Raw genomic sequence first — 15134 nt, forward strand, 5'->3', positions numbered from 1 at the left:
CGCTGCTAATGAGACTCCTCTCGAAAATTTATTTGGTATACCCAGCCCTAGAGAAACCGAATAGGGAACTAGGGTGTTTTCTAATTGGTATACCTCACTGTGGCGCTGCTAATGAGACCCCTCTGGAAAATTTATTTGGTATACCCTGCCCAAGAGAAACCGAATAGGGAACTAGTGTTTTCTGTTTGGTAGACCAGAATGTGGCGCTGCTAAAGGGATCCCTCAGGAAAATTTATATGGTATTCCCAGCACTAGAGAAACCGGATAGGGAACTAGGGTGTTTTCTGTTTGGTAGACCAGAATGTGGCGCTGGTAGTGAGACACATCTGGAAAATTTATTTGGTGTACCCAGCCCAAGAGAAACCGAATAGGGAACTAGGGTGTTTTCTATTTTGTAGACCAGACTGTGGCGCTGCTAATGAGATCCCTCAGGAAAATTTATTTGGTATACCCAGCCATTCAGAAACCGAATAGGGAACTACGGTGTTTTCTATTTTGTAGAGCAGACTGTGGCGCTCCTAATGAGACACCTCAGGGGAAATTTATTTGGTATACTCAGACCTAGAGAAACTGAATAAGGAACTAGAGAGTTTTCTCTTTTGTAGACCAGACTGTGCTATACCAAGCCCTAGAGAAACCGAGTTGGAAACTAGAGTATTTTCTATTAGGTAGACCAGACTGACTGTGGTGCTGCTAATTAGACCCCTCCAGAAAATTTATTTGGTACACCCAGCCCTTGAGAAACCCAATAGGGGACTAGGGTGTTTTATATTTGGTAGACCAGACTGTGGTATACCCAGTCCTTAGAGAAACCGAAAAGGGAACTAGGGTGTTTTCTATTTGGTAGACAAGACTGTGGCACTGCTAATGAGATCCCCCAGGAAAATTTATTTGGTATTTCCAGCCCTAGAGAAACCGGATAGGGAACTAGGGTCCTTTCTATTTTGTAGACCAGACTGTGCTATACCCAGCTCTAGAGAAACCGAATAGGGAACTAGGGTGTTTTCTATTTTGCACAACAGACTGTGGCGCTACTAATGAGACTCATCTTGAACATTTATTTTGTATTCCCAGCACTAGAGAATCCGAATAGGGAACTAGGGTGTTTTGTTTTTGGTAGACCAGACTGTGGCACTGCTTATGAGACCCTTCTGGAAAATTTATTTGGTATACCCAGCCCTAGAGAATCCGAATAAGGAGATAGGGTGTTTTCTATTTGGTAGACCATTCTGTGGCACTGCTAATGAGACCCCTCAGGAAAATTTATTTGCCATACCCAGCCATAGAGATTCCGAATAGGGAACTAGGGTGTTTTCTATTTGGTAGACCACATTGTATCGCTGCTAATGAGACCCCTCTAGAAAATTTATTTGGTATTCCCAGCCCCCCAAAAAATGAATAGGGAACTAGGTTGTTTTCTGTTTGGTAGACCAGACTGTGGCACTGCTAATGAGGCCCTTCCGGAAAATTTATTTGGTATACCCAGCCCTAGAAAAATCGAATAGGAAACTAGGGTGTTTTCTATTTGGTAGACCTGACTGTTGTGCTGCTAATTAGACCACTCTGGAAAATTTATATGGTATACCCAGCCATAAAGAAGCCGAATAGGGAACTAGGATGTTTTCTATTTGGTAGAGCAGACTCTAGTGCTGCTAATGAGACCATTCTGGAAAAATTTATTTGGTATTCTCAGCCCTAGAGAAACCGGATAGGGAACGAGGGTGTTTTCTATTTGGTAGGCTTTACTGTCGTATACTCAGCCCGAGAGAAACCGAATAGGGAAATAGGGTGTTTTCTATTTGGTATACCAGACTGTTGCGGTGCTAATGAGACCCCTCAGGAAAATTTACTTGTATACCCAGCCCTAAAGAAACCGAATAGGGAACTAGGTTGTTTTCTGTTTGATAGACCAGACTGTGGCGCTGCTAATGCGATATCTCAGGAAAATTTATTTGGTATTTCCTGCCCTAGAGAAATCGGATAGGGAACTAGGGTGTTTTCTATTTAGTAGAACAGACAGTGGTATACCCAGCCTTAGAGAATCCGAAAAGGGAACTTGGGTGTTTTCGGTTTGATAGACCAGACTGTGGCGCTGCTAATGCGATATCTCAGGAAAATTTATTTGGTATACCCAGCCCTACAGAAAACGAATAGGGAACTACGTTGTTTACTATTTGGTAGACGAGATTGTGGCGCTGCTAATGAGACTCCTCTCGAAAATTTATTTGGAATACCAAGCCCTAGAGAAACTGAATAGGGAACTACAGCGTTTTATATTTGGTAGACCAGACAACGGTGCTGCTAATGAGAACCCTCTGGAATTTTTTTTTGGTATACCCAGGCCTAGAGAAACCTAATAAGGAACTATTGTGTTTTCTATTTGGTAGACCAAACTGTGGTATACCCAGCCCTAGAGAAACGGAGTAGGGATCTAGCGTGTTCACTATTTGGTAGACCAGACTGTGGCACTGCTAATGAGACCCCTCAGGAAAATTTATTTGCCATACCCAGCCATAGAGATTCCGAATAGGGAACTAGGGTGTTTTCTAGTTGGTAGACCACATTGTATCGCTGCTAATGAGACCCCTCTAGAAAATTTATTTGGTATACCCAGCCCTAAAGAAACCGAATAGGGAACTAGGTTGTTTTCTGTTTGGTAAACCAGACTGTGGCACTGCTAATGAGGCCTATCCGGAAAATTTATTTGGTATACCCAGCCCTAAAGAAGCCGAATAGGGAACTAGGATGTTTTCTATTTGGTAGACCAGACTGTGGCGCTGCTAATGAGACCCCTCTTGAAAATTTATTTTGTATACCCAGCACTAAAGAAACCGAATAGGTAACTAGGGTGTTTTCTATTTGGTAGAGCAGACTCTAGTGCTGCTAATGAGACCATTCTGGAAAAATTTATTTGGTATTCCCAAATCTAGAGAAACCGGATAGGGAACTAGGTTGTTTTCTGTTTGGTAGACCAGACTGTGACACTGCTAATGAGACCCCTCCGGAAAATTTATTTGGTATACCCAGTCTTAGAGAAATCGAATAGGTATCTAGGGTGTTTTCTATTTGGTAGGCCTTACTGTTGTATTCCCAGCCCGAGAGAAACCGAATAGGGAAATAGGGTGTTTTCTATTTGGTAGACTGTTGCGGTGCTAATGAGACCCCTCAGGAAAATTTATTTGGTATACCCAGCCCTAGAGAAACCGAATAGGGAACTAGGTTGTTTTCTGTTTGGTAGACCAGACTGTGGCACTGCTAATGAGACCCCTCCGGAAAATTTATTTGGTATACCCAGTCCTAGAGAAACCGAATAGGTAACTAGGGTGTTTTCTATTTGGTAAACGAGACTGTGGTGCTGCTAATGAGACCCCTCTGGAAAATTTATTTGGTATACCCAGCCCTAGAGAAGCCGAATAGGGGACTAGGGTGTTTTCTATTTTGTACAACAGACTGTGGTGCTGCTGATGAGAACCCTCTGGAAAATTTATTTTGTATACCCAGCATTAGAGAAACCGGATAGGGAACTAGTGTCCTTTCTATTTTGTAGACCAGAGTGTGCTATGCCCAGCCCTAGAGAAACCGAATAGGGAACCATGGTGTTTACTATTTGGTATACCAGATTGTGGCGCTGTTAATGAGACCCCTCTGGAAAATTTATTTGGTATACCCAGCCCCAGAGAAAGCGAATAGGGAACTAGGGTGTTTTCTATATGGTAGATCTGACTGTCGCGCTGCTAATTAGAACCCTTTGGAAAAATTTATTTGGTATTCTCAGCCCTAGAGAAACCGGATAGGGAACGAGGGTGTTTTCTATTTGGTAGGCCAGACTGTGGTATACCCAGCCCGAGAGAAACCGAATAAGGAACTAGGTGTTTTCTGTTTGGTAGACCAAACTGTGGCGCTGTTAATGAGACGCCTCCGGAAAATTTATTTGGTATACCCAGCCCTAGAGAATCCGAATAGGGAACTAGGGTGTTTTCTTTTTGGTAGACCAGACTCTGTCACTGCTAATGAGACCCCTCAGGAAAATTTATATATTATACCCAGCCCTAGAAAATTCGAATAAGGAGATAGGGTGTTTTCTGTTAGGTAGACCAGACTGTGGCGCTGCTAATGAGACCCCTCTGGAAAATTTATTTGGTATACCCTGCACTAAAGAAACCGTTGTAAGCCACAGATAGAATCTTATACACTTTCTACCCTAAACTAGTGCATTCCTAGTCTTGTGTCACACACCTGTTGCTCGTATTTCCCTTGCTTTCCGTCACTCACTAATACTTACCTGGCTTTGCGTCACCTACCAAAAGCATCAACCTTTTATAAGCAACAAGTAGACTGCATTTAATGTAGGTTGACTCTGTGCAGAGCTTTATAATGACTGACTTGAGAATACTTCGTCAAAGCGAAATCCTTCGCTACCCCTCTCTCGTCTTTATTGTTGCCTGCACTACGTCTTTGTATTCAACTTGGCCATTGCTTTCCCTCGATTGAGTCACTGACAGACTCAGTTCTGTTACACCGCATTACAAGTTAGTGCATACAATGCTGCAAAGCTTGACAGGTGGGTAGGAGGGAGGAGGGAACTTCGGGTAATTAATATCCCGTGATTCATCAAGCGTGTATGAAGCTTCTAGGAGGGATCTCTATTGTTCTAGTCTGATTCTCTGTCTAGATTGTTAATGGTCTAGCCTTAGAAGCTACAAGGAATCAGTGATCTCTGCAGGTGGTTGCAGACGGTAAGTGATATTCTCTTCAGATGGTTGCAAGTGACAATTGATCTTCACTATAGGTGGTTGCAGGGGATTATTGATCTTCTCTACAGGTGGCTGCAGGGGACCATTGATCTTCTCTACAGGTGGCTGCAGGGGACCACTGATCTTCTCTACAGGTGGTTGCAGGGGACCATTGATATTCTCTACAGGTGGTTGCAGGGGACCATTGATCTTCTTTACAGGTGGTTGCAGGAGACCATTGATCTTCACTACAGGTGGTTGCAGGGGACCATTGATCTTCACTACAGGAGGTTGCAGGGGACCATTGATCTTCTTTACAGGTGGTTGCAGGGGACCATAGATCTTCAATACAGGTGGCTGCAGGGGACCATTCATATTCTCTACAGGTGGTTGCAGGGGACCATTGATCTTCTTTACAGGTGGTTGCAGTGGACCATTCATATTCTCTACAGGTGGTTGCAGGGGACCATTGATCTTCTTTACAGGTGGTTGCAGGGGACCATTGATCTTCTCTACAGGTGGTTGCAGGGGACCATTGATCTTTTCTACAGGTGGTTGCAGGGGACCATTGATCTTATCTACACGTGGTTGCAGGGGACCATTGATCTTCTCTACAGGTTGCTGAAGGGGACCATTGATCTTCTCTACAGGTGGTTACAGACGACCATTGATCTTCTCTACAGGTGGTTACAGACGACCATTGACCTTCTCTACACGTGGTTGCAGGAGACCGTTGATCTTCACTACATGTGATTACAGGGGACCGTAGATCTTCTCTACAGGTGGTTGCAGGGGACCATTGATCTTCTCTGCAGGTGGTTGCAGGGGACCGTTGATCTTCACTACATGTGATTACAGGGGACCATAGATCTTCTCTACAGGTGGTTGCAGGGGACCATTGATCTTCTCTACAGGTGGTTGCAGGGGATCGTTGATCTTCACTACATGGGATTACAGGGGACCATAAATCTTCTCTAGAGGTTGTTGCAGGGGACCATTGACCTTCTCTACAGGTGGTTGCAGGGAACCATTGATCTTCTCTACAAGTGGTTGCAGGGGACCATTGATCTTCTCTACACGTGGTTGCAGGGGACCATTGATCTTCTCTACACGTGGTTGCAGGGGACCGTTGATCTTCACTACTTGGGATTACAGGGGACCATAGATCTTCTCTACAGGTGGTTGCAGGGGACCAATGATTTTCTCTACACGTGGTTGCAGGGGACCGTTGATCTTCACTACTTGGGATTACAGGGGACCATAGATCTTCTCTACAGGTGGTTGCAGGGGACCGTTGATCTTCACTACTTGGGATTACAGGGGACCATAGATCTTCTCTACAGGTGGTTGCAGGGGACCGTTGATCTTCACTACTTGGGATTACAGGGGACCATAGATCTTCTCTACAGGTGGTTTCACTGGACCATTGATCTTCTCTACAGGTGGTTGCAGGGGACCATTGATCTTCTCTACAGGTGGTTGCAGGGGACCATTGATTTTCTCTACACGTGGTTGCAGGGGACCATTGATCTTCACTACATGGGATTACAGGGGACCATAGATCTTCTCTACAGGAGGTTGCAGGGGACCATTGATCTTCTCTTCAGGTGGTTGCAGGGGACCAATGATTTTCTCTACACGTGGTTGCAGGGGACAGTTGATCTTCACTACAAGGGATTACAGGGGACCATAGATCTTCTCTACAGGTAGTTGCAGGGGACCATTGATCTTCTCTACATGGGATTACAGGGGACCATAGATCTTCTCTACAGATGGTTGCAGGGTACCGTTGATCTTCTCTACAGGTGGTTGCAGTGGACCATTGATCTTCACTACATGGGATTACAGGGGACCATATATCTTCTCTACAGGAGGTTGCAGGGGACCATTGATCTTCACTACAAGGGATTACAGGGGACCATATATCTTCTCTACAGGAGGTTGCAGGGGACCATTGATCTTCTCTACAGGTGGTTGCAGGGGACCATTGATTTTCTCTACACGTGGTTGCAGGGGACCGTTGATCTTCTCTACAGGTGGTTGCAGTGGACCATTGATCTTCACTACATGGGATTACAGGGGACCATATATCTTCTCTACAGGAGGTTGCAGGGGACCATTGATCTTCTCTACAGGTGGTTGCAGGGGACCATTGATTTTCTCTACACTTGGTTGCAGGGGACCGTTGATCTTCTCTACAGGTGGTTGCAGTGGACCATTGATCTTCACTACATGGGATTACAGGGGACCATATATCTTCTCTACAGGAGGTTGCAGGGGACCATTGATCTTCTCTACAGGTGGTTGCAGGGGACCATTGATCTTCTCTACACGTGGTTGCAGGGGACCGTTGATCTTCACTACGTGGGATTACAGGGGACCATAATCTTCTCTACAGGTGGTTGCAGGGGACCGTTGATCTTCACTACGTGGGATTACAGGGGACCATAAATCTTCTCTACAGGTGGTTGCAGGGAACCGTTGATCTTCTCTACAGGTGGTTGCAGGGGACCATTGATCTTCACTACATGGGATTAGAGGGGACCATAGATCTTTTCTACAGGTGGTTGCAGGGGACCATTGATTTTCTCTACACGCGGTTGCTGGGGACCGTTGATCTTTTCTACAGGTGGTTGCAGGGGACCGTTGATCTTCTCTACAGGTGGTTGCAGGGGGCCATTGATCTTCACTACATGGGATTACAGGGGACCACAGATCTTCTCTGCAGGTGGTTTCACTGGACCATTGATCTTCTCTACAGGTGGTTGCAGGGGACCATTGATCTTTTCTACAGGTGGTTGCAGGGGACCATTGATTTTCTCCACACGTGGTTGCAGGGGACCATTGATCTTCTCTACACGTGGTTGCAGGGGACCATTGATCGTCATTACATGGGATTACAGGGGACCATAGATCTTCTCTACAGGTGGTTGCAGGGGACCATTGATCTTCTCTACAGGTGGTTGCAGGGTACCATTGATTTTCTCTACACGTGGTGTACAGGGGACCGTTGATCTTCGCTACATGGGATCACAGGGGATCATAGATCTTCTCTACAGGTGGTTGCAGGGGACCATTGATCTTCTCTACAGGTGGTTGCAGGGGACCATTGATCTTCAGTACATGGGATTACAGGGGACCATAGATCTTCTCTACAGGTGGTTGCAGGGTACCGTTGATCTTCTCTACAGGTGGTTGCAGGGGACCAATGATCTTCACTACATGGGATTACAGGGGACCATAGATCTTCTCTACAAGAGGTTGCAGGGGACCATTGATCTTCTCTACAGGTGGTTGCAGGGAACCATTGATTTTCTCTACACGTGGTTGCAGGGGACCGTTGATCTTCACTACATGGGATTACAGGGGACCATAGATCTTCTCTACAGGTGGTTGCAGGGGACCGTTGATCTTCACTACATGGATTACAGGGGACCATAGATCTTCTCTACAGGTGGTTGCAGGGGACCATTGATCTTCACTACATGGGATTACAGGGGACCATTGATCTTCACTACATGGGATTACAAGGGACCATAGATCTTCTCTGCAGGTGGTTGCAGGGGACCATTGATTTTCTCTACACGTGGTTCCAGGGGACCGTTTATCTTCTCTGCACGTGGTTGCAGGGGACCGTTGATCTTTTCTACAGGTGGTTGCAGGGGACCATTGATCTTCACTACATGGGATTACAGGGGACCATAGATATTCTCTACAGGTGGCCGCAGGGGGTCATTGATCTTCTCTACAAGTGGTTGCAGGGGACCGTTGATCTTCACTACATGGGATTACAGGGGACCATAGATATTCTCTACAGGTGGCCGCAGGGGACCATTGATCTTCTCTACAGGTGGGTGTAAGAGACCAATGATCTTCTCTATAGGTGATTGCAGGGGACCATTGATCTTCTCTACAGGTGGTTGCAGGGGACCATTGATCTTCTCTACAGGTGGTTGCAGGGGACCATTGATCTTCTTAACAGGTGGTTGCAGGGGACCATTGATCTTCTCTACAGGTGGTTGCAGGGGATCGTTGATCTTCTCTACAGGTGGTTGCAGGGGATCGTTGATCTTCTCTACAGGTGGTTGCAGGGGACCATAGATGTTCTCTTCATATGGTTGCAGGAGACCATTGATCTTCACCAAAGGTTGTTGGAGGAGGACTGACATGATCTACAGTTGCCTTCCCTATAAATCCAATATTCTTACTTAAGATGTTCTTTTCTTATCAATCAAAAATTCTTATCCTTTTGTGTTCTTTGTTTTAAGAGTCAATATTATACACCCTTGATGTTCCTCTCTAATAGAGTTTTTTTTTTTTACCCTTGTTCCTCTCCCTTGTAAGACATTCTTAGCTCCGTTCTTCGCCCATAAAAAATAACATTCTTACCCTTGTTCCTCTGCCTGAAAAAAAAAATCTTACTTTTGTTTCTCTGCCTAGAGATATTTTTTACCCATGTTCCTTTGCCTAAAAATCAACATTTTTAACCCTGTTCCTCTGCCTTCTGCGCAGTATGTTATCACTCGCCTGGTGCACCCTTCATACCATAAACATGACAGTTCCAGCTCCCTGGGTGCTACCTTCACCACGCTTCTGCTCTGCCTGAAGGAAGATGCATCACTTTTGTGCTTCAGTTGTCACTATCTGGAGTATTCCTGAAGGGGGTGTCGGAGGTCAACGCCCCCGCGGCCCGGTCTGAGGCCAGGCCTCTTTCTGGATTAGGATCTGATCATTCAGGCTGTTACTGCTGGCCGCACGTAAACCGACGAAAGACCACCAAACCGGCTGATCATGTACTGACTTCAGGTGCCTGTCCAGCGCCTTCTTGAAGACAGCCAGGAGTCTACTGGCAATCCCTGTCATGTATGCTGGGAGGCAATTAAACAGTCTTGGGCCCCTGACACATATTGTGTTGTCTCTTAGTGTACTCGTGGTGCCCCTGCTTTTCATCGGGGGAATGTTGCATCTCCTGCCGAGTCTTTGGCTTTCGTAGGGAGTGATTTTCGTGTGCAAATTTGGTACTAATCCCTCTAGGATTTTCCAAGTATCTTATGTATCTTTCTCGCCTGCATTCCAGGGAATACAAATCAAGGGACTTCAACCGTTCCCGGTAATTTAGGTGCTTTATCGTACCTGTGTGTGCCGTGAGAGTTCTTTGTACACTCTCCAGGTCAACAACTTCGCCTGCCTTGAATGGGGCAGTTAGTGTACAGAAGTATTCCAGCCTATAGAGAACAAGCGATTGGAAGAGAATCATCATGAGCTTGGCGTCCCTAGTTTTGAAGGTTCTCATTATGCATCTTATCATTCGTCTAGCAGATGAGGTAGGTACATTGTTGTGGTCTATGAAGGTGAGAGCCTCTGACATTATCACTCCCAGGTCCTTCACATTAGTTTTTCGCTCTTTTGTGTCGTTAGAATTTGTTGTATACCCTGATGCAACTTTAATTTCCTCAAGTTTTCCATCTAAGTAGTTGAAATTTCTCGTCATTGAACTTCATATTGTTTTCTGCCGCCATTTAAAGATTTGGTTGATGTCCGCTTGGAGTCCTGCGCTGTCTTCGATGGAGGTCACTGCCATGGCAATTCGAGTGTCACCTGCAAATGAAGACACGGAGCTATGGCTTATATCTCTGTCTATGTCGGATATGAGGATGAGAAACAGGATGGGAGCGAGTACTGTCTTGTGGAACAGAGCTTTTCACTGTAGCTGCCTCAGACTTTACTCTGTTTGCTATTACTCTTTGTGTTCTATCTGTTAGGAAATTATAGATCCATCTACTAACATTTCCTGTTATTCCTTTATCACGCATTTTGTGCACTATTACACTCTGGTCGCACTGTCGAAGGCTTTCGCAGAGTCTGTGTATGCTACATCTGCATTTTATTTATCCTCTACAGCATCCAGGACGTTGTCATACTCGTCCAGTAGCTGGGACAGGCAGGAGCGACCTGCTCTTAACCCGTGTTGCCCTGGGATGTGTAATTGATGGCGATCTTGCTTCTTAGAACCCTTTCAAAGATTTTTATGATATGGGATGTTAGCGCTATCGGTCTGTAGTTCCTTGCAATTCCTTTACTGTCATCTCTGTGGAGTGCGGCTATGTCTGTTGTTTGTAGTGACTGTGGGATGACCCCTGTGTCATCGTGCTATGTTGCATAAACTTTGTGCTTCAGTTGTGAAGACGAACTATGTTGTATCTCGTTCATTTGTGAGCTCTGAGAGGCACCCACGGCTACAAATGCAGTGCCCAGGGACGCCCAGGACTGCAGGTGCCGTGCCCAGTTACAAGGGCGTAATCAATGAAGCCCGTGCTTTCTAGGGAAGCGCTTGACTAAGACTTCAGAACATAAGTACAGTGAAGCTCTGTAGTTGGCTTAATGAACCATGTTAGGCAAGTCAAGCTCACTCAACCACGTCCACTCCAGTATCTGGCCTAATTTTTTAAAGGTATCCATCCAAACCTGATGAACAAGATACATTTTCAACTCATGGGAATCATAATTTATTAAGAAATAACCCAACTGCTACTGCTGTAGCTGCTCCTAATACCACTACTTCTACCACTACGATGACAACAACTACTACAAACACTACTACTACTGCAGCTACTACCATTTCTTTCTTCCCTCTTTCCCCTCCCTCCTCCCGGCCTGTCTGCTGCTTTTATCAATATTTTCTCGTTCAGTTGTGACTTGACAGTGATCCAGGATGGACCGAAACATCATATATTTCCTGTTCTTAGTGAGGATTGTTTGTGAAATGTGCATCGATAGATATCATCTAGAACTCAATTACTCAAGATCTGTATTAGTTATTTATAATAACCAAGAAAATACAACCAAAAAAGTACAACCTAGAAATTTTTTCAACGTGACAAATAACTTACCAACACTAAATAATATGCCATGGGGAAGTGGACAAGATCTTTCCTCCGTAACCCATGAGTGTCGTAAGAGGTGACTAAAATGCCAGAAGCAAGAGGCTAGTAACCCCTTCTCCTGTATAGATTGTTATATGAAAAAAAGGAGAAAAGGTTTTATAAAGTTTTCTTCTTTTTCGTATGTATGTATATATATATATATATATATATATATATATATATATATATATATATATATATATATATATATATATATATATATATATATATATGCAAAACAATCACTGTGAAAGAGTAATGAAATTCCAAGCGCTTTCGCGACTACTCACATTGTCAAGGAACATATAGTTCCTTGACAATGTGAGTGGTAGTAGAGACTTCTGGGAGGATTCTTTGCACGGCATTGATTATTCCCTAGTTCGCTGTGATGATTTCACACTTGGAGGGATTGAGGATGAGTCCCAAGTCTTCTCCCTGTGTTTTCACCAGTTGTAGGTCCTCTAACAGGGACTCTTCAGTACCTGCCAGAGTGCCATCATCCAGGTACCAGATGTTGAGCTCGCTGCATAGGCTGGATGTTAGTTCTTTTACTGCCAAGCAGAAAAGAAGTGGAGCGAGTGGGTCACCCTGCTGAACACCCTCTGATGAGAGAATTTCATGTTCTCCTAACAAAAGAATTGAGAGTTTGCTGTAGCCGGTTGAAATGAAGGGCTAGGAGTACGCAGATCCTCCCAGAGTGCTCTACCAGCTTTCCTATCCTCTTCCATAGCATCAAACGAGTTGATAAGACAAATTCTTCCTGATACCCTCAGTAACTCAGCAAGAATAGAAGACCCTAGCTATGCCAGTGCCATCACTGAATGGGAGACTCTTGCTGCTCCAGCACCAAACCCTAGCACAGCACTGGCTCACAAACAGTCAAGCTGGGATGGCCCGATCGCTGAAAAGGTGCTTGCCAACATGCTCAGGGCTGCAACATCAGATAGGGAGATTGCCCGTCTCCAGGCTGTGAGTTCACTTCACTCCGGGGACTTCCTCCAAACAGTTCCTATATCGGCAATGGGAACGCGACCCGACCATAAGACCCTCCGTATTGCAATGGCTCTGCGCCTTGCTGCCCCAATTCACACAGAATATACGTGCATTTGCAGCGAAGTGCAAGCAGACCAATACAGTCTACATGGTCTTAACTGTTCCAAAACCAAGGGCTGGCATGCAAGACACAATGAGGTCAACGACATCATTAAGAGAACCCTTGCTACAGCTGGATGCCCAGCAGAGAGGGAGCCCCGATCACTAGCAGCCAACAATACCCACAACCCAGCAAACCACCCAGACTGGATCACCATCTATCCTTGGAAGAATGGCAAACTCTTAGCATGGGACTCTACCTGTGTGTCCACACTGTCTGACACCTATATCCATCACAGTGTGGGGCGACAGGGAGGAGCTGCTGGCCACAGGGAGGAGTACAAGGTCAGCAAGTACAGGGACATAAGCCAACAGTATCAATTTGTCCCAGTGGGATCAGAGACCTTGGGATCATGGGGAAAAATGCCACATGTTTCCTTAAAGAATTGGGTTCCAGACTCATCGACACCACCAGGGACCCAAGGGCAGCCACTTTCATGTTCCAGCGCCTCAGCGTAGCCATCCAGAGGGGAAATGCTTGCTACATACTTGGCTCGTGTTCATCCTCGGAAGAGCTGGAGGAAATTCATGATCTTTGATACATTGTGCCATTGTATTCATGTTTATGTTTTTTTCTGTAAATGTATTCTGTTTATTAATAAATGTTCACATAGAATATTAAATATATAGGAGGTGGTAGGAGAAGAAAATATTCAAACAGCTCCGGGGAGAACCTTGAGTTTTCCCTGAGGTACGTATATATATATATATATATATATATATATATATATATATAAATATATATATGTATATATATATATATATATATATATATATATATATATATGTATATATATATATATATATATATATATAAATATATATATATATATATATATATATATATATAAAGACTTCAAGGAAGAATATTTGGATTTCTTCCTGAAGCCGTTTGAATATTCCACTTCCCCTACCACCCCATCTTTTAGTATATTTTTTTTTACCAATAGGAATATTTTATTACATAATATGGTACAGAAGATTTAAGAGATACATTGTTGATATAAATGTGGCATATACGGTACATGTTGTTACGTGTGTATCACCGATTATAAGGCGAAAATCTCATCCAGCTCCTCAGAGCTGGGGCGTGTGCCCAAAATACAGGAGGCATTACCCCTTTGAACAGCCGCACTGAGCCGCTGGAACAGAAAACTAGCTGCCCTGGGATCCCTAGTTACCCTGATGAGTCTTTTTCCCAGCTCCTTAAGGAATTTAGATGCACTCTTTCCCCATGAGCCAAGGGTCTCTGAGCCTATGGGAACAAACATATAATGATGGGCAAGTTCTCCATATTTTCTAGACTTTTGGGACTCCCTGAAGCTGGCAGCTGCCCCTCCTTCCTCCCTGGTGTATTGGAGATAGGTATCAGCCAAGGTAGATGCACATGTATAGTCCCACACCACCTGCTTCCCATCTGTCCAGGCTTGAAGGGTGATACCATCTGGACGCTTCTGGCTGCCATCAGATCTGCATAGTTGGGGTGGCTCCCTTACTGCTGGGCATCCAGCTGTTGTGAGGCTCCTCTTGATAATGTTATTAACCTCCTCATGTCTTGCAATCTTTCCCTCGGATTTACGGCACACAAGACCATGGTACCCGAATCGGTCTGCTGCTTCAATGCCACAAATACACCTGTGTTCGGCGAGAATAGGGGCGGCAAGTCGAAGGGCAACACCGATGCGGATGGTCTGTGGGTCGAGACGTGTGCCAAGGCTGGAGTTGGGAACAGCCAACAGAAAGTCCCCAGCATGAGGGGCTCTCACTGCCAGGAGGCGGGCTCTATCCTTCCCTGACACACTCTGAAGCATTGTTGAGGCAATATTTTCCACTATTGGACCATCCCAGTGCGATTGTTTGTAGTTGTTGGGGGGAGCAGGTCTGGCTCCAGAGCCCGTTAGATTATCCCAGATCATTGCTCCGTCAATGAATTTTTGGTCCTGGACTCCTACCTTGTCCCTAAGATGTTCAGGGAGAATCGCTGCTACAAGCTCTCTGGATGCAATACACGAGGACAGAAAAGCAGGTAACGCAATCTGTGATGACTTGCGGACACCAATGCCTCCTAGTCTGACTGGAAGTGTAGCTTGGTTCCACTGCCCGTCTTCTAGAGTAAGGTTAAGTACTTTCGTAAAAATCTGCCTCAGAATACTGTCATATTCGTGCAGTATAGGGTTATCATATGAAGGTGCACATCTTAGGAAATATGTCAACCTGGGCAGACTCAAGCACTTTGTGAGAAGGTACAAGGCATCGTGGGTGTCCAGATTGCCTATTCGTTGTTCCATTCTCCTTAACTCTTCCAATTTCTTCCTGAGAATTGTGT

Source organism: Cherax quadricarinatus, chromosome 14 (assembly GCF_038502225.1).
Source record: "Cherax quadricarinatus isolate ZL_2023a chromosome 14, ASM3850222v1, whole genome shotgun sequence".
NCBI lineage: Eukaryota > Metazoa > Arthropoda > Malacostraca > Decapoda > Parastacidae > Cherax > Cherax quadricarinatus.